General features: G+C 39.9%; 1 long non-coding RNA gene across 1 annotated transcript in view; it reads right to left on the reverse strand.

The window, feature by feature from the left end:
- Positions 1 to 2,744: 2,744 nt before the first annotated feature.
- LOC130178354 (uncharacterized) overlaps positions 2,745 to 20,561 on the reverse strand; it is a 75,540-nt gene continuing 57,723 nt past the window's right edge. Inside the window, exon 3 of the long non-coding RNA XR_008829149.1 lies at positions 2,745 to 2,822. This is a non-coding gene — a long non-coding RNA (uncharacterized LOC130178354). The remainder of the gene's footprint in view (positions 2,823 to 20,561) is intronic.

Raw genomic sequence — 20,561 nt, forward strand, 5'->3', positions numbered from 1 at the left:
AATGAGGAGGCTACTGTCTTTGGTGGAGTGCTATTATTATCATTGTGAACATTGCCTGAGGGTAACTTTGACCTCCACTGTGACAGAACTGTGGTGGAAGGGACTGAGCAGAAAAAAAAAAAGACTAAATGAATGGAGGTTCCCCAATATTTGAGTGAATACATGAGTTACTGCTGTAGTACATACTGTGGGCAAAGCCCACACTACTGAGAGTCCATTTGAAGTATATTGACCTATTTCCTTTGTTTCAACACAGGGTCAAGTACATGCTCCAGTCAAGTAACATGGTAAACACAGTTTGGTCTTGGTTGCATAATCTTCTCCGCTTACCAACACACACAGCACACTACATTCCCTGAGTCATTTTTTTTGGTTATGTATTAATTCAATATTTGTATATTCATATTTTATAGCACTGTATTCTCGGATGCAGTGGAAAGGCCCTCAAGTTGAATTTGTTCCAGTTCATTTGACATGTTTGCTGTGCACTGAACTCTGCTGAGAGCGTGTGTGTGTGCACTAAAGAGACACAAAGAAAAGGGGAGAGAGAGAAAAAAAAAGAAAGAAAAGTCAATCATGAATCCAGCTGTCACATGAGACCGCTAATGTGTGTGGTGTTCGCCTCCTAACATCCATACATGATGATTCACATGTTAACGCTCACCTGCGGGCAATCCCTGTGCTTTCTCTCTATTTCCACAACCATCTCTCACTCTAACGTGCACCATTCATTTTATTGCAACCTCTCAATTATTCAGTGGCGTCAGCTGAATCCATATGTGTATGTGTATATGTGTGCATCTGTGCATGTGTGTACATCTTTGTGTATGATGCAATTTGTGTGTGTGCGTGTTTGTGTGTGTCAGACAAGAAGTGAAAGAGAAAGTGAGAAATTGAATGGCGAGGATACACTAAGCGTGGTATTTCCATTCTTGGACATGCATTCGAGGTAAAAAAAAAAAAGTAATTCCACTGTTGGACTTATTTTTTCTGCATGTATGAGAACCTCATCTGGCCCCTGTGGGCTGAAACACAATGCTATAAAATCATGCCTTCTATTACAGCACCGTGAAGATGTGCAATATCTTCCTGAGGATTTCAAACAACTGACTGAGAGGTGGGAATATAAAATGGCACAAAGCACACAGAGCTGGTAGCTGCTTCAAGGATAGAGGAGAGAGTATCTGACCAGAAGATTGCTAGTTTGAATCCCAGAACTGATTAGGAAAGTCTGGGAGGATAAATGAAAGAGTGTTTTGTTTTTCTATTCTCAACTCCCTTGTGCCCTTGAGAAAGTTGTTATGTTACTCAGATGGAGAGGAGCCTGACGTGTGCTAGGGAAACAGTGCGATTGTTCACTACATGAATGTAAATGTCTTAAACTATGATCCAGCTAATGACATTCAATAACAAACAATTGTTCTTCAAATATTAAAGTTGTGCTATTGAAATATTATAGTTGCTCCATTCAGTATTTTTATATAAACAATAGACAAAAATGACTATTTGAGACAAACGTTTTGATTTTACAGCCTGTCACTTTACTGTTATGGTTTAGTCTGATTGCTCTCATCAGTTTTGTATCCAGCTCGCAGCTGTTCTGAGCATTACAGCTCTCATACCCTGACTGTAGGTTACCTCCCCAGCACTGAACGGCTAATAGACAAAGTTAGCGGCTAGCTGGTGAACATAGCAGCTGAACAGCCAGATGTTTATCTCAGGATTTGTAAGAGACCAAATACAGAGATAAAAGGAAAGAGAATAATGGACTTAAATCTGCCAAATGGACATAAAACTGAAAAAAACTATTCAAAATTATTAAACATAGACTTTGGATGTATATTTGAATGGAAGCCAATAGTTAATAAAATAACTTTCACTTTATCTCTGGTTCTATTGGGATATGGAGCAATGCTGCAAATCAGTGAGTAGAACTGCTTTGTGTCAATATTGTTATTATTATTATAATTTGAAGAAATAGTATTAGATTAGCCACAACAGACATTACCTCCGGTTTATTTAATATTTGCTGAATTCAATTACAAGACAATGTACTATAGCAATCCTCCTTCCCACTGATGTTCTTGTATTGGCTGTTTTTTACCATAATGTTTTAATTGTATGAAGAAAGACTTTAAGACTAAATTCGTACATATCAAATTACACATATCCTGATATAAGATTTTATCAATATTTCCCGCCTCTGGGAGCAAAGAGATTATAGAAACTGGTGAACACATGTTAAAATTCCCATTTGCTCCAGTATAATCTCCGACCTGCTGTGTTTATGAAACCAATACAAGATGATTTTAGACTGAGAGACATGTGCCAACATCTGCATACATGCTTGTATATCACCTCCAAATACAGTACATGCAGTAGATCCCAAACAGGAGACATTTGGCTGATATGCTGAATGCACAGCCTTGTTCATATATTTTCAGCAAATGCCTCATCAATTATTTAGCCCTAGCGCTATTTATGGGCCAAATGCTCTGTCTTCAAATATGCATGATGTGTCTATAAAGGATTTGATGTCTCCTCGCCTCTGTTTGAGTGGCAGAATCATGTGACAGTGGGCCACAATGGGCAAGAAAACACAAATAGTACAAGACAAGAGTGAGGTCTGTGTGTCAGGGTTTATTTCTGGAGGATGTGTCCAAGGCTTGCGTGACCCGAGCACAGAGTGCTGATGAAGCCAACGCTGCAGACGTGGTCTGTTATGTTCTGAAAAGTTAGAGTGCAAAAGAAACCTTGACTGGGGCCGCTGGGTGACACGGGTGCATTATATCTGGAGGTTCAGCACAGAGTGGGAGGATTATCTGTGGAGATTAGAGTATAATCAGGAATGTGGGGATTTTAATGTAGTGGCATAGTAAATTCTATCAAGGGGGCGCAGCACAATGCATGTCTAACCATATTTTCTATTTTCTCCAAAGAAGAGAAGATTAAGAATATAATATCATCATGAGATTATTACTTTCTTGTTAAAGCGTTATCACACTTAACACTTCTACAAATGGACTTCTGAGATTTAAGAAGGATTTTTTTTTCCATCCTTACTGTAGTGTACTTGTTGTAAACCATGAAGTCATTATATAAACAGATTTTCATTGTTTGTTTTCATTTTACTTCCTATTAAAGATTGGCAAAACACAACACTGATTCAACCCATACCTACTTCCTGAAAGACTTATTATTTTTGTAGCTGCTGGTCCCTGGAGGTGTGTCGAAATTTATTTCCCAACAAAAAATGTTTGTTGCTCGGTGACTTGTTTATGCCTCAATTTCATTCTTAGGGAGAAAATAACAATATTTCAGTTTGGTTTAGATAACTTTCCTAACATGGCTTTATAAAAGGGTAAAGCAATGTTTTAAAATCTCATAATGTGGTAAAGAACAAATGTAGGACATAAAAGCAGCCTATGAAGTTGTTTCATGTGAAGAACAGCTCATCTGTGATCTTATACTCTCAAACCGTTAGAGAGAAGTTGTCGTGCTGTTTGAGTGTTCCTGCACATCTTTTATAAAGAACATTTCCCCAGTGGCAATATTGTATAAAACATGGTGAAATATCTGCCTCACAGGAAGTTATGCAGTTTGCAGCAGCAGCAGATGATTTGGTATGAATATGAATATGAATATGAATATGAGAACGGGCTTGTTGGCTCAATGTGCAAGATACAACAATATGAAAAATAGCTACGCAGGGGATAAGGGAAAAGGAAGGGGATAAACACACACATTTAAGTAGAGGAAAATTAGACAACAACTCTAAACTACTTCTTCTCTACCCTCACTTGACCATTACCAATGATTTGTTAAGTGATCTACTGCAAGTGGGGTGCTAAAACATCACAGCAATGACCACTTATCACGACTTGTGATGCTACAATCAATCTCCTGGATTTGCACTTTGCTGTAAAGCTTTTCTCACTTCCTCAGCAATAACTCCTTGCTGTGTGCAGTTATCTCACACCCACCTACAGGATGTATTAATATTTCCACTGATTTCAACACATACACGGCACTCACTATGTGAGTGACAGAGGAAGATTATTAGTAATTTGACCTGTTTTTCATACATATAGACTCAATGGATTACTTTTTTTTCATTATGGATAAACTTTAAGAATTAGAAATTCTTGAAAAAACAGATTAAAATATTTATTGACACAAAGAGAAGCAGTTGATTTAAATTTCCTCAAATTGAAGATCTTCCAGGGAGACAGTCAGACGAAGCAATGGCTTCCGTTTCCTGTTTTCCTGCATCACAGTAGGTGTATGAGATACTACTAGGGCTCATGAGTCATCCACAAGTCCATCTGAAATGCCTGACTAGATTTTTCTCCACTCCTCATCCAGAGGCTCCATCTGTGGGCCCCATGGGCCAACTGCTGGCCTCTCTCACGCTCTTTCAGCCCAAGCTGCTCAGGCAGCTTCTACCCCTCTGCTTGCTTGCCTGACTTCCTGCATGCCTGCATCCTGAGCCTGGAAACACAGCTATGGACAGACATCAGTGAACTCCACAGAAAGCCCACGCGAACACAGCCCCTGCAGCGCAAACATTTGGAGGACAACACGCACCTGTCTATCTCTGTGCACCTCAGAGCATGACAGCGACAGTGTGAAATGGGAAACGAAGGAAAAAGAACGATGTGTGCTGAGAATATGGGCTTCTGCTAAGAGCTGGTAATTGGGAAAAGGAGGAAGCTTTTTTAAGATTTGCACAGATCACGCTATCATGTGAACATACTGTAGCATTGCATAAGGTTGTGTGCTCATTAAGGGATAAAAATAAGCCAGGACCAGCAGCTTTTAAAAAAAACAAAACAAAAAAAAAAAAAACATGCTGCAATTGTATTTGGCCAATTATTAGAGAAAATCAAAACTCTTTTCTTTGGGTGCATGCCTTAAAAATGTACTTTTCAAAACTTGCAGCAAACAAAATAAAATATAACAGAGCAGCAGTATTATTGACCAGTTTTAGCTCATTAAAAATATACTGTACTGCACAAGTGTTGCCAAAGATCAATTTAGACTTAGATACATTGTACACAGAAAAGTATTCAAATTGTCCAGCTTGGTGTGTAACACTGGTCACATTTTTTCTAGCTGCCTTAATTAATTTTTTAAGTGGAAAAGGCTGGAAATATAAGACTGACATATATTCACCATATTAAGTTGTACTGATGAATATAAGTGTTGCTTTTTTACACAACCAGCAGATGTGGAGAAAAATATTCATTTGCAGTCAAGTTTCTTGCCACTTGACAAAGTTAAGTCCAGCTTTCATTCTTCTTTTAGCTCTGAAGGAGATATCTGTCTTGTTAGCTGCTAAATGCTGCATGACGGTCACCAGCTAGTTGCTCACCTTTGCCTGTGTCCACTGTACTACCGTATTACTAAGCATGAGCTCACCTACGCATGTCGTTATCAGATTGCTTAAAACCCCGTAAATATCAATAGCAATAATCCACTACAAGTCAGGCTTTAATGAAAAGTAAAACTGGTTCATATAATTATACCGAAGCTGTTACACAACATGTATAACTCAGTGTCATTATCATCTAATCAAGAAGTGTCTCCTCAAGCAGAAGAATATGAACATGGTCTATAAACTCCTTTTAATGAGTATCTGGCCATTTATTAACTGAATAAACAAACTTTCAACTTATTAAACGTCACCATTAATACAAGGACAAACTATTCAGTATGCCTTATCAGGGCTAGAGTCAGATAAGGCAAATTATGGAGCTAAGATGAATCATCAAACCTGACAGTGACATTGCATTTCATCTGCATAATCTTTCCTCTGTCGCTCGGGACCTCCTGCCTGTTGACTGTCACGACTTATCATTCATCCCATATTTACATTTTATTTCACTTTGTAATTCGGTCTCAAGTTGCCATCCCTGAATTAGTTTTCAGCGATGCAAAAATTGATTGCTTGCTTACTCTGAATTAAGCAGCAGCGTTTGATTCCTTCTAAACACGAGCATCTTTTGCAGTTGCACAGTTGAAAGTCCTGCTTCACCCTCGTGTGTTTGCTCGGCTCATTGATTTTGAATGCATTCTGACCGGCTGGAGCAGAGGATCACTCTTGGCAAAGCAAGCAGGGCCAGAACCTAAATCGATATGAAAATTATATCAGAGGCCCTGCCCGGTGATTTGTGGGCAGGTTCTTGGCTGTGTCCACATCCAACAAGTGGAAATTTAAATTTTATTACATGCGCTTGTCATTTAATGGGTTAACTCCTCATCAGTGGTGATCTTTTTTAGGGGGAGGGGGAGGGGAATGGTTCGGCCTGTTTTAGATGTTTTAATAATTCATCAGTGACATGTCCCCAGGAAATGAGTCTTTTTTAATATATTCCTAATGGCCCACTTAAAGGTTATGTCTATCAGATGGCTCTAGCTGGAGACATTCTGGCATTTTAATCAGCAGAGGAGATGGTAGACTTTGGGTTTTACTTTTTTTTTTTTTTTTTTTTTTAACGGATTCCCATGTTCTATTGATTACATGAAAAATTTGCTTCTGTCTTGAGCGTGACTATGCAGAGCTGTTTCATGTGGAGATGAATCACACCAACAATCTGCTTTATCACAGTCACAGTCATGGATGTGGATTGCCATGAGCTTGTGTGCGTACTTGTACAAAAGCATCAGGTCACAAAACTGAACCCCGTCGTCTACAGATTATTACAACTAATTCACAGCGGCACATTTATAATAATGCCATGTGAAACACTTAATTAAAAATGTTTCACTTTATTGGAAAAAAAAAAACCCAAAAAAATCAGATCTGCCTAGATGCAAATTAACAATATTTCATATATTGCAAATCCCTAAAACAGCTATTCTTGCAATACAACATCCACTTGTAGCATCAAAAGCATCTTATTTTTTTGCAGCTACTGTGTGTTTATTACCTAAATCTAAACATATGTGTGACCCACATGAACCCTGGTGTCAAAGTCCCACACCTCCAACCATCCCGAGCACTTCCCATGCAGTACAAGAGCGTCGCACTTTGTTCAGTAAGAAAATTATACTCCATGATTCTGTCAGTGTTCACTAGTCAAACCTCAGCGGAAAAATCTAAATGTTTTTTGTTTTGTTTTTTTTACCTATAATTCAGCATGTTATAATTCTAAAAGTGTTTTCATGATCCCAACACTTATCTATTTAGAATAAAATGTTGCAGTGCAAAAGCAACATATTTCCCCTCCACTTTGCATGAATGTGTGTTAAGCTTGCTTCACCGGCCGGAACAGTCTGTGGAAACACTGGATTTCGAGTGCTGAGGACACAGATGGGGCTACCAGTAAACATTATTGATGCTGAAATTATGTTTCCTTATTTGGCAAAACAAATTAGCTGTATACAAATATACTGTCTAGGAGAAAGTTGTGCCACATGAGCTATCACACATACTCGCACACAAGCATTCAGTCACAGACATTTTCTCATACACCCACTTGTAATTATCGGCAAACTCACACATATACATTTTGGCATTTGAGGGTGTTTACCATTACTGTTCCAGAGGAAGTCCCCATATTTTTTTCACAGTTAATGAAGGTGCTTATTATTTCCCATGACTGCCGACATCATCCCCATTACCGCCACTGTCATCATCATCATCCACATTGGGTGAACTGAAGTGCCAAAAGTCTAAACTTCTCACCGTCTTGTTATTCTAGTTGAGTTTGTGAACTTTGTGCTCTGTGTCTGCAGGTGTTTTTTGTTTTTTTTTCCGCCGTAGCAACCAAAGTCGATATGAATTTGTAATGTCCCCAGCAACCTCAGGACTGTGACAATGTCAGTCGTTTGATGCCAGGGTTGTGGTGAGATGAATCAAGGAATGGTGGTGATGAAATATACATAAGGGCCTTGTAACAGGTGACCTCTGCGAGAAAGTGCAAAAGAAAGCCCTGGAATTTGAAGATTTCTGTATCTTGGGGATACTGTATGTGACTGGCTTAAACATGCAAGAGGCTTGACAGCAAACACTTCATTCGCATCTTTGTTTGCAAAAACAGAACAGGTGTAAATTATGCTGCGTTTCATAATCTGGTTATTCTGGGGCCACTTGCTACATGCTGTAGCAAGAGAGAAAATGAATAGTCTAAATATTAACAGAGCAAATCCTTCTGCAGGGTGGAGTATAAAGTCGAGAGATATCCCAGTGACAAAGCACTGAGTAAGACCAGGGGACAGATGAGGACTGGAGTGTTGTTCAGCTCTTTCACCATCTGGTTCTTCCAGACTGGTTAAGGCAGCGGCATATGGAGCAAGATGCGAGGATGACGCTATATCTGAATTGTTAATGCTTGCCCGTCCTGCCAACTTGTGTGTGTTAATGACACCACTTGGATGTTTGAGCGCACTCCTTTAAAAAAGGCAGATTGACAAGTTAACCCATGGCACTCTTTGGGTTAACTTTATGGGATGTCAGAAGCAGCTTCGCAAAAACAGAATGAATTTAGTGGCTTAAGAAAAAATGGCAAGAGCAATTTTGCGAAGGAAATTTCACAAGTGTGCGATGACACATCAGCAGAGTACCCATGAGTAAAAAAAAAAATAGCAGAGGTGAGATTTAATCTAAAGGAGGAATGGGAATAGCATGTTGAAAGGTCAAGCATACTACTACTTCCTTTCCCATGAGCCGCACTGACGTGGACAAAGCACCTCATCTGAGCAGCCCATCCCTCCATACAGTGACTAATCAATGGGTGTAAGCCATTTCCCACCAGTGAAAAATGTCCACCTCTCTGTCGGTCACATAATACAAATATTAATACACGCATCCCACCTAATACACCATCCCACAGGATGTATGGTATAAAGAAAACATAGAAATATGCATCACCATGTGAGAAAATAAAGTCGAACATAAAAGGTAAATATTGTTGATGCTAAATCTATAATAATTTGTAGGTTAACCTGCATTGCTATTAGTTTTGTGCAGGTATCTTCTTCAATGCAGAGGTAGTCCTGAGAATTTCAGTCATCGTTAACCTGGTCTTGTCCTCACTGGCTGCCTTTTTCCCGAATTTTTTCTCAGAAATTGAAAACGGTCTGGTGTTGTTCTGTGTCCAATTGAGCTGATCCAAGCTTTGTCAGTAGGATTAAGAACAAGGATATCATCTCACTATACCAGAAAATCAGCTACAGGAAAATAGTGACAAGAGCGGATGAGACTGACACAGCTAATGTGGGTTGTTGTGAATCAGAATTACAGAAATAAGAAGTCTTAAATCAACACGACGAACATTAAAGAGAGAACTGGCCAGATTCCACACATCAAAGTCTGTCTGCAGGTCGTGTGGAGTACTGCTGGAGTTTGAAAGAAGGGATCTTAGCAGACCTCTGTAGCGGCGCCACATCTCTGCTTGAAGGTAGCAGCTACTGACATAACACACCCAAATCTCTGACTGAACTGCTGGCAGTCAAACTCTATGGTGGGTAATGCAGGTGCCAGGTTTTTAATGTAGGTGCCAGGTGGGTTATAGGTGCCAAGCAAAGATGTGTGAAATAAAAGAAAAAGACTGTGGTTTTGCAGTATTGATTTTGCAGTAATGATAAATTTGTACAGCAGTCTGTTGACGTGGAGTTTTCTTGCAAAGAAATGTTTAACAAAAAGTTTTGTTTACATTCACTGATTCTCCCCAAAATGCATTATGTTTATCTTTGAGGTCTCGCAAATGTGAGTGCTGAAAACATTTCCTTTCTCTTAAAATATTTTTTTCAATATTTGAAATAATGCAGCGTTTACATCTGTGTTTACCTGCTAGCAGTCTTCCTCTCCTCCTTATGCTTCCTAAACTAGCATCAAACCACCGGCAGCATGTGAACACCACAGGATACATTGAAGTGAACTACTTCGGCCAACTGTGTTGAAATGAAAACAACATCGACAGGACGGATCCATCAGGCACCACTGATTAGTTGGGGTAGAATAACCCCTGTTCCAAAACAGAAAACAGCTAATGTGAACACAACGTTAAACTAATGAATGAAGTGAAAACAAAATGGAAATTCTGTCTGACTATCACACTATGTCCTAATGGTTTATCTGTCAGGCATACATTCTGGAAATAACAGCAAGGAAACAAACTACTGAATAAAGGCAAAACTGCTCCTTACAACCAGTAAACACTTGTTGAACCACTGACATTGATCACAACCCCGTGAAACGATTGCTGATATTTTGTTGTATAGAGCAGTAAAAACCTGTCAAATGACACCATTAAAATGGAAGTGATTTGTAGTCCTCGTGCCTGTAGACTGACTGCCATTGTTTCAGCACCCTGACTCACTAAATGGCAATATAATGTGAAAGTATTGTATCATTTCCTATGTCCCAGCATTGTTCTCAGTCAAATACAAGCTCTCTCTAACACTTTTAATGCCTGAAATTGTTAATGCAAAGCTGCATAGTAAGTACGGATTACCTTGGCTGACATTAGCATATGATGCAGTCACTTCCAGCTATTGTTATTCAGATGTGAACACGAGGTCAAATTGAGGCGAGACAGAGCAGGTGATATCCACCTTCTTTGCAAAATTGATGAAGGGCACCCTAAAACGAACGACACACAGCGCCCTCTCAGCACTATACCTCTTGGTAAATTTCAACAAATTGCCCACAGGCAATCTGTGTGTATACTCTTTGACACTGAGCTAACCTGTTTTGAGAGGATGGCAATATTGAAACATAAGGGGGGAGGAGAGGGGAGAGCAACAGACAAACACAATAGACAATTTTGTGAGTGTACCATGAGACAGCAAGGCTGACGTGTCTTCATTTAAAGGTTGTCTCAAGCACTGATTGTGTCTGGAAGGGCAGACCTGAACTCATGCTGGATAAAGGTTATGGTGGCTGCTTCCCTCCTGGGAGGAGCTGATAAAAGGGAAGTCTTGTTGGAGGTTTCAGGGCCAGTAGAATCATGACTGTGGGCTGTGGGATCCCTCTAACTGTGTTGATGACATGATGGAGGGCTTTTTCCATTTCCCATCTGTCCCTGAGAGCAACAGTCTCCATTTTTTATTATCTGGTAGTGCCGAGTTTGAGCTGGTGCTGTAACTCATTACGTTCAGTTCTCACACAACAGTCAGATGTGTGGTTGTTTGGAAACATCCGTTGCTTGTACTGTATATTATAAATGATGATCGTATGATGATATCATTTAAATAATGAAGGTGTTGTGTTTGTGCAAATTATATATCATACAGAACTGAATTTGTTAATTAACTCACCAATTTATATCAATGATCACTTTATTAGGTACACACTGTAAAATCTAATGCAATCCAATACAACAGCTCAGCTGTAAGTTCTACCTTCACAAGGATAATAACGGTCAGTTTTGACTCACACTGTTATATATTCATTTAACTATATGTTGTTAAATACTCAATACAATGTAATGAGCATAACTGAATGATCACCTCTTGGAAAGCTTTAACGAAGCTTTTCGATGCTTTTCTTTGTGATTTGATTGTAAAATGAAAACATTGGTTTACTAACATTGATCAAACAAGGTATTTGAAGGCATTTAACAGTATTTTCTGACATTTTATAGACAAAATGATCATGCGGTTGACTGAGAAATAATCAGCAGATTAATCAGTAATGAAAATTGTCATGCGCTGATAAAATTTACATCAGTTCAGATGTGCACAGAGCAGCAATTACGACTGACAGGAATGCAGCACATCTCTCTCTTTCTTTTGTGAGATGGCAGAAATCAGTAGAATAAATGAAACCTGTTGATGAGAGCAGCTCATTCTGTCCTTGGAGAGTTCTTTTGTTTTGTAGGAGCAGAAGTGAATTTTCGGACTGTCAATTTCGAGCTGTATGTTGAAGTTATTAGACTGACTTTATCATTCCTCTGTAGACTATTGCCTTGGGAAAGTGTTATATATGTGTATAGTCAGTATCTGAGCTGGTGCCAGTGGGTTGTATGTCACAGCACTCCAGAGAGTAAAAAGAAATGAAGTCCTGCCTTGAATGTTAGTGGTAGAAAATGTGAGCAATATAACAGACCTATATGGAAGGTCTTGTGTTGTATATAACTTTTTTCTATCTATTACTTGTTTCTTCTTTCGTTACATTAGATTGTTAACACTTCACCAACATTTCCAACAAAAAAATGAAAAGACTCTCATGACCTGAAATGATCAACAGCCCTAAAGTCACTCATCTCATCGTGCTTCTCCCTATTAATGTTTTCATACCACTAGCTAATGTGACAGTGCTCTGCTCTCAGTGCTGCAAAGGTGTGAGATTGTGCACTGCAGCACTGGGAGTGTGACTCATTGCTGTACCCGCAGCCAACAGGAGGCCATGTTGGCACACCCGTCACACCGAATCCTCAAAATAGTAGAGCAAGTACATCTGTCCATCCTGGAATCTATTCTTCAGCTTGAGGTTTTGCATGTGCAGATGCCATCTCCAATCTAATCCTGCGAGCTCATCAGCCACACTAATCAAATGAACATGATAATTCAGCACTAATGCCAGAGTAAACATGACAAAGGGCATGTTTCCATTAGCTAATTAATGGGCTTCCTCATTACTTTACTCATTTGTTAAATGAAAAAGAGGAGGTAATACATGTTTGGTTTCATATTAACACCACACTTAGACTTCTGTTGCCTTAAGCAAAAATAAAATTAATTTATGCGTGGTAACGCCAACACATTCATTTTGTTTTTAAAGCTTTATGTGTTGTTTTTAAGATTCAGCATTAAGTATACAGTGCACCGCAGCTTTGAATTGTTGAATAAAAGATACTAAAGGTGCCATTACACAAGAGTTTGTTGGATTATCGAGCAGGGGGGGTGGGGGGTGGCGGGTGGGTGGGTGTTGTCCGACAAAGTCTGTAACTTTCCAAACCTGACAACCGACATTCACACCTACTTGATGCTGCGACTCGCTATGCAGAGGTGAGAAAGGTGCGAGGATTCCTCTCTCAAACTCTCTTTTTTTCCCTTCTTTACACAACTATTTCTGTCACTTCTTGTGTTTACAAGTGCAACACTATGAATGCCTTCCAGGAGAGACTGCCTGAAAATGTGCAGTGTTGTCTCCATATTCAAGGATTAGCACACACACACCCCCCCCTTCCCTCTCTATGATGGCCAGCTTCTCACCCTGCCTTTGAGTGTGGCCATTCAGAACAACTATAAACACTTTTGTCCACCCGGATCAGACAACACGTTACACAAATTAGTTATTCAGTAAGATACTAAAGTGCAGGAAAGTCATAAAAACTCAAATATGGAGAAAATAAACCGCTGCACACTTTGGTCCCATGCAAGAACTATAACAACACTGTAGCCAAACTTTCGGTCACTAGACTTTTGTCAGGGCAAAGTTTGAATGCAATGCTTGCATTAGACAAACAGTGTATAGAGCCTGCTTCTTGCAATATGTTTAAGAAAAACATATTGCTTTTTTCTTATGATTTATTTCCTGGTCATTTATAATCGTCAAAGGGGTTATATGTAAATTTTATCTGCTGACACACATGGCGTCTTGGAGAGTGTGGCGGTGATTGTCGCTTGCCAAGAGCGCTGGATGCTACAGTGACTTGCTATTGAAAAGTGACAAGACAGGCCAGACAGGCCAGTTGGTTAGCATGCTAACGTGAGTAGAAGAAATTAAGTAATACAAATAGAAGCAAACAAGTGTTAACACTGACGTTGTTTTCCACTGCTGCAGACAGCTCTTGGTGAGTAAAGGAATGAGGTTTGATTTTGAACTCACAACATTTCCTCTACATTGGCTATGTGGCAAAACCTTACACGTAGCTCCTTTATATATGACTCATGTATGACAACTCAGCAACTCAACAAATTCAAGGTTAGAGATAAGAGATATTGGCTGTCAGATGCACCAGTATTAAGTATACTGTATGTATCTAATCAGCAGGGTACATGGTAGAGTCTGAAGGTCATCAGCTCCGAGCTCAGCATATTTGCTGGAAACCTGCACAACAAACAGGTCGGTGCGCTATGAGCTATGAATGGCTGACAAGAATCACTAACATGATAACTTCAAGGGAGGTAAAGGCAATAGCCGCCAACATGGCACATAGGTTTACTTCTGAAATCAGTCGCAGTGTGTGTGTTACACAGCAGCATCGCATTGGGCCTGGGAGAAAGCAGCTAGAAGATATCAATATAAATCTAGGCTCTGTTGCTGGGATCAGACATGAAAAGGTCAAAGGAGTGTGCTCCATACAGATTTAGTCAGTGATGGATCGAAGAGGCTGCACATCACAGGGTTTTTTTTATTTTTTATATGTATGCTGCAGTAGATTCATCCTATGGAAACCAAACAGCAACTGTTGAAAGGGGGGTGAAAATAACGAGTAACGTTGCATAGACATAGATTTAAATTACATAAAGATCGAGTATCAGAAGAATAAGACGTGGTAGATTCTTGGTATATTGTGCAAAGGGACCATCACACAGGTCACTTGCTACATTAAGTTTGTATGCAACACATTTGTAGCTAAGCAGCAAATGGAAAACACTATTCCTAACTATATATTGTTTTGTTATGTTCTACTCTGTACATGATTTTGATCATAATACAGTTATATCATTTCCCTTACACAGCTGTGGAACTGTTCACACACTCATTTCTGTGGATTTTAAAAAATCCTAACGCTTGAATTTCAGCTAACCTTGATCACAATTCAGTTTGGGCCGGAGGGAGCAGAGCGAAGGTTTAACTGTTACTTTTGTTTGTATTCTACAGTAGATCCAGGAGTTGAAAAGTAGCTGGACAGGCTGACTCTCTGTTTCCTCTAGACTCACTTTTTTTTGAAAGATGTTTCTTTTTCCATTTTGTCCATTTCAGGGTCTCTGGACACATTACCAATGTTGGCCTCGCTGATACACGTGTGTCTGCCTCTGGATGAGGCTGTCTGTTTAAGACAGAAGAAAGAGAAATGTCGGGGGTCCAGGATAGAGAGAGTGTGAATGCAGAAGATGTTATTATGCAGTGTTGGTATCTGTTCAAGTGTTTTAGAGCAAACAAAGATCTGAAAACAGCTACACTAGGTTGCTCATGTATTCATCCAGTTATTCATATCAACAAAACATTTGTCACTTTCAAATTCTTATTAGATATATTCTACTGAGTATTCGGTTACAAATATCCAGATCTAATTATGCTTTCCAATTAATCATGAGGCATTAGGCTCAGGGCTTATGATTACTTTTGCTCTACATAACCCCAAGCTCATATTATTGCAGCAAATATAACTCTATAATCATGGTTAATAACCCTTGTGGACAGAGTTTTGGTCTGATTTTGGCAGTGGTTACATACTGTTCTGGCTGACCTTGTCCCGGTCACTGGCACTACATCCCAGTCAGTCCCACTTGGCACCAGATGACCAACTGTGGTCCAGAAACCAGCAGTGGCTGCATACCACTGCAGCCAAACCACGCAGGAGCCAAAAGGAGCGAGGCAGGACTTCTCCAATTAGGACCAGAAGTCTGTTCATTTATTTAAAAGTGCTTGTGTAGGGTTTTCTCATTAAAGCACAGTTGGGAAAGATGGAGAAAACAAGCAAACTGAGCGAATACAGTAATTTTACTGTGACATGTTTACAGTCTGTGTGAACCCGTGGGCTGATCTCAGTGATGAGAGGATGGAGCGCAATGAAAACATGATTAGAGGACAGATAATAGTCAACTTTCTTTATAGCAGACAGTTCCATTAAAAAGAAGTTGAATCCAGTAATTCATGATCACCATCAAAACATAACAGTACTCTGTGTTCTCTTTATTTAGTACCTGTTGTAAAGCACTTTGGTACGCCGAAAGGTTTGTTGTAAAGGGCTGTATAAATAAAGTACATTTACATTTACAAAGTACATCAGCAGCAAATGCAAAATGAAATCACAATGTTTCAAACCTGTCAGATCTGGCAAACAACATTGTAACCTCAACTTTTAAAGTGTGTAAAGCCTAGAAAACAAACCGGTACTGTGTTAACATTCAAACAGTTTCCATGGCATCATTTCGTTCAGTGGTTCTCACACTGGGGAAGGGGTTTGTAAGAAATATACGACTATCAATATTGGAGCTGGTAGGATTTAACCACAGGACTGACAGATGCTACAGTTTCAACTAAGTTTAATCCTGGATACATTCATAAAAGAAAGTTTCAGTTAATGCTCTAGATCATTATTATTTCAATGAATTTCAACTCACTTTGTTACTGCTTCCTGCATATCATTACTGGCTGATATAAATTACATCCGTTTACACTGTTGGACATGATTTTGTTTTCCCCCAGCTCCTAAAAAGAGTCACAGGTTTAGCATGTCCCATTTACCATGTAAGTAACTTATGTCTGCATGCTCCTTTGCACGCAGTGTCAGTATTGATCTCAAAGTACAGTAATGGAATATAATTTTTGTTTGTCTTGTACTGACATTATGGACAAGCGTACAGTTTGACCTGATGGTCAGAATAAAGTCAATAGCATTAATTCTCCATTGATTATGAATGTACAGAAATGCATGGAAATCAGTGCAGTTCTCAAGACCAACCAACTGATCGCCTTTTCCATTTCTAGACAGAAATGTTGCACACCTCAAACGGTAAACTCCTTTGGTATCATTAAACTCAACATTTTGAAGCAGTACTAGCAGCGGTTAGCACTTTACAGCAATCTCAATGGTCCTTTCTTCATATGTCAAACATGAAGGAATGAACATACCTAAAATATTTATTACAGCAGCCCGACTGTCAGAATAACAGAACAGGTTGAGATCACACAGGTCTCTTTGATGACAATCTGAAACTATTAAGGCACCTGTGTCTTCACTATCAGAGACTTCAAGGGAAACTAAGAGACGTGGGAGTGAGACTGCAACCATGTACAACTCCACTTGATCTCCAGTTTTATTGAAGTTTGAAGATAAGCTGATCAAAGACCCTAAAGCTTTCATGCGGGTATATAGACATGCACACTTATCTATATATCGTGTACATGCGTATGTTTCCCTAACTCTTTTTTTTCCCCGGTTTGAGCATGTTACCAGGAGAGATGCTGCTGTAAGATGCCACTTTTGCATCCTTTCACAGACGAGAGCAGTATTGGAAAGGTACGAAGCACGCTGAGCAGATCCGGACCCAAGACGACTGCGTCCTCGCTAACGGGCTTCAGTTTCCTGCTGGTCGCTCGGTGGTGTGTGGATGTGAAAGAGCATCTCCACTCCCTTTCATATGTTGTGTAATTAGCCGTCAGTGGGCATGCATGGCTGCTGGCCTGGAGTTGACAAATCTGAATAAAAGATCTGTGGGAGCTTTGAAATCCAGACAGCATCAGTAAAACGTGAGTAAATTAGCAGGACGTTAAATCTGTAATGTGTCTGTTGTTATTTGCTCTTCTGTTTCTGCAAATGCATGTGTATGTTGGTGTGAGTGTACAAATTTCCTCAAAGTGGCCGTGTTTGCACAAAATCAGATGCTACTTTCTTTACTTGATAAGTGAATGGAACAAAATATAACATCATGAGGATAATTTGCTGCAAAAAAATCCATCACCCTGCCAGTCTCTTTGTCCAGAAGTTTAGCTGTAAGCATTCATCCATTCTCTTGAAGCAGCTTCATGACCTGGGAACCTATGCGGCCTTTCATTTACACAGTAAAATGAGGCATAGAGCAGTTATTTAATTGGAGGCAGCAGCAATGACACACTCGCAAAGACAGCTAGCATATTTCAATCTCCTTGCGCACGAGCGTCTGCACACACACACACACACACACACACACACACACACACACACACACACACACACAGCTTCCCTTTATCCTCTGCACACATGCACACACACACATGCATCGACACACAGTCCCCAATAAAACTCCCCTGCTCAATTATGCCCACAAATACCCACATACCTCACAAGCCAGCGTGGGCCTATAAATCATGGTCTTTCCTAACATCTGGTCTTGAGGATGAGCAGAACAAGCTCACAGGGCAGGTGAGGATGGGGGGTGGGGGGGTGGGGGGGTGAGAAAGGAAGATGGAGAGGTGGAGGCAAGATGTTTAGCCGAGTCTGCGGTCGCGTGTGCTTTCTTGCTAACAGACATTTTTCTCAATCTGGCCTGTCACACAGTGAAACGTTCTAAGCAAGATTAATCTCTGGTTTAGGATGCAGGTGAATACCGTGGCATTTGTCATGTAATAGAACCAGGGGTAGCTGCACTAAACAAACACACACAAGCACACACTCACACCATCTAGGGTGGCGGAATGCAGAGGTAGAAAAGAAAAAAAAAAAAGTTCAATCTCCTATCTTCTGCTCAGAGAGCTTAAACGATCAACTGGTAGGATTAACTGCTTTTTATTGAACTGGCAAGCTCTGCTGACAGGATTTGATCCCCGATCAATTGACCTTTGCTGGCAATATGACGAAAATCTCTCACGATTGATGAAGAAGTCTCCCTTTCAAATAAGAACCTTCAACAGCACAGTAAATGTACAGTAGCCTGGATAACACTGCAGGTGTTGAAAGTTTAATATTTCCTAATGAGATTATTTTTACTTTGTTTGTAATATTCCTGGAAAAACCTGACAGGCAAATACTCCATAAAGGGATATGATAATCTGGGTTTGCATGGTGGGCCGTCCCCAGCTACCTGCAAACAATTAGGCGCACCTCAACATGAGACAAGTTAACGCCAAAGAATAATGAGCAGGTCAGCTAACAAGTAGCCAGCAGCCCACATCCTGATTAGCAGAGGAGCCGGAGAAAGGACCACTCACACTCTAAGAGAGCCATTTAGCATAATTAGATGTCCAGGGGAGAAAAGTGCTTGGACGAAGGGTTCATCGTTTTAGATCACATCAGCTTGTGAGTGTGTCATCATATAATGGGGGAGGGAATAAGGGCTGTGAGCATTAGCAGAAAAATATCAAACATGAGCAAGAGCTTTTTTTTAATTTCCTATGCAATTTTACACATCATTGCTATAGTGGAATGTATTTTGTCTAACCTGCCTTGCAGTCTCTAAATTATAGGGCCAGTCTTTGAGCCAGTTGTTTTTAGCTTAATAATAAAGCACTAACTCTTGTAAATGGCACCGTCTATTACCCACCATCTGCCAATTATATTCCATCAATCCAATAATTGTCACATATTGGTCACATGATGTCAGAAAAATAGTGAAAAATACAAAGCAGTTTCTTAGGTGACGTGCCAACGCTTTGTCCATCTAAAGCTAAAAAGCATTCAATTTACAATCATGGAGGCCTGAGAAAGTCAGCTGACCGACTGCTTGTTTCAGCTCTTCAGTTTTTCTTCTTGTGGAAAAACAGACCTGCCGTCACAACCGCTTCACATTACTGGACAGCAGCAATATGTTGACCCATCAAAGGTTTGTTTGAACACTACTTCAAAGCCCCGACACTGACCTTATTAAACAGTAACGCCACACTAGATTTTGGGAGGAAGGAAAACACTGCAACACTGGCCTCTATTGGTTGGAAGGATGAGTCTCTTGAAACGCTGACCACACCCAACAGTACAAGTGGGCGTGGTCTGGTCTGATATTATATTGAACAGTACAAAACTGCTAAAATACTAGTGAACACAACTGATTGTGATGAGCAGGATTTTTAGACTTGGTTACTGCTCCATTTGACATATGTCTAAACAAGAGTTTCACTCTTCTCTCTTTAAGTTGCACCACTGACCACATGCAGTGTCACCGACAGGTGGGCCGCAAGGTGTGCTCTGCTGCAACTGCGGCCACACCACCACCATGACACTGTGTACTGACACACCCTTGGGTGTACTTCTACATCACTGCATCGTCATAAGAAGTTATACCACTGGAGGTCAGCTGCTGATCAGCTGGTCTTTAAACAGGCCAGGTGTGCCAGACTCACATCAAGTATGGTTTCCTTATTCACCGTTAAAAAACTGTGCAAAAACATTTGTAGAACAGTGCATATGAATGCATATACAATTTTAAATGATTGTTCTTGTGATGCGTCATGTTAACAGGTTATTTAAAAATAGCACATGGATTAGCACTCAGCTTCAATATAGCCCTGAAAGATACTATCAAAACCGTTTTTTGTATACTGATCAGTCAACAATGAACGTGCTTGCAGTTTTTATACGAGAGAAATTAGTTGGTATGATAGCAGGTTGGCATCTGTTGAAGCCAATCTAGGCAATGTGTTGACTTTGTACAGCTTTAAATGAGACCAGTTTCTGGACATAGCCAAGCCTAATGCAGTTATCCTGCAACAGCAAAAGATAAGTTATCTACAATTGAGTTAAGACCCATTAAATGCCTTACAAAACCCAATATCACTGCTGTGCGTTTTTTGTGGTTATAATGGGCCATTTCACATTGCACAGCAATTTCTTCTGAGCTGTTTTTTCAGTGACAGTTACACAAGTTGACCAGTGTTTGTTTGCTGAGCTGTAGTGAATGTTGGTATGGTATAATGGTATACGGTAAATGGTATAAAGATGTTAAATTAACTCTGAATGGATGGACCA

This window comes from Seriola aureovittata, chromosome 12 (assembly GCF_021018895.1).
Source record: "Seriola aureovittata isolate HTS-2021-v1 ecotype China chromosome 12, ASM2101889v1, whole genome shotgun sequence".
In the NCBI taxonomy this organism is placed as follows: Eukaryota; Metazoa; Chordata; class Actinopteri; order Carangiformes; family Carangidae; genus Seriola; species Seriola aureovittata.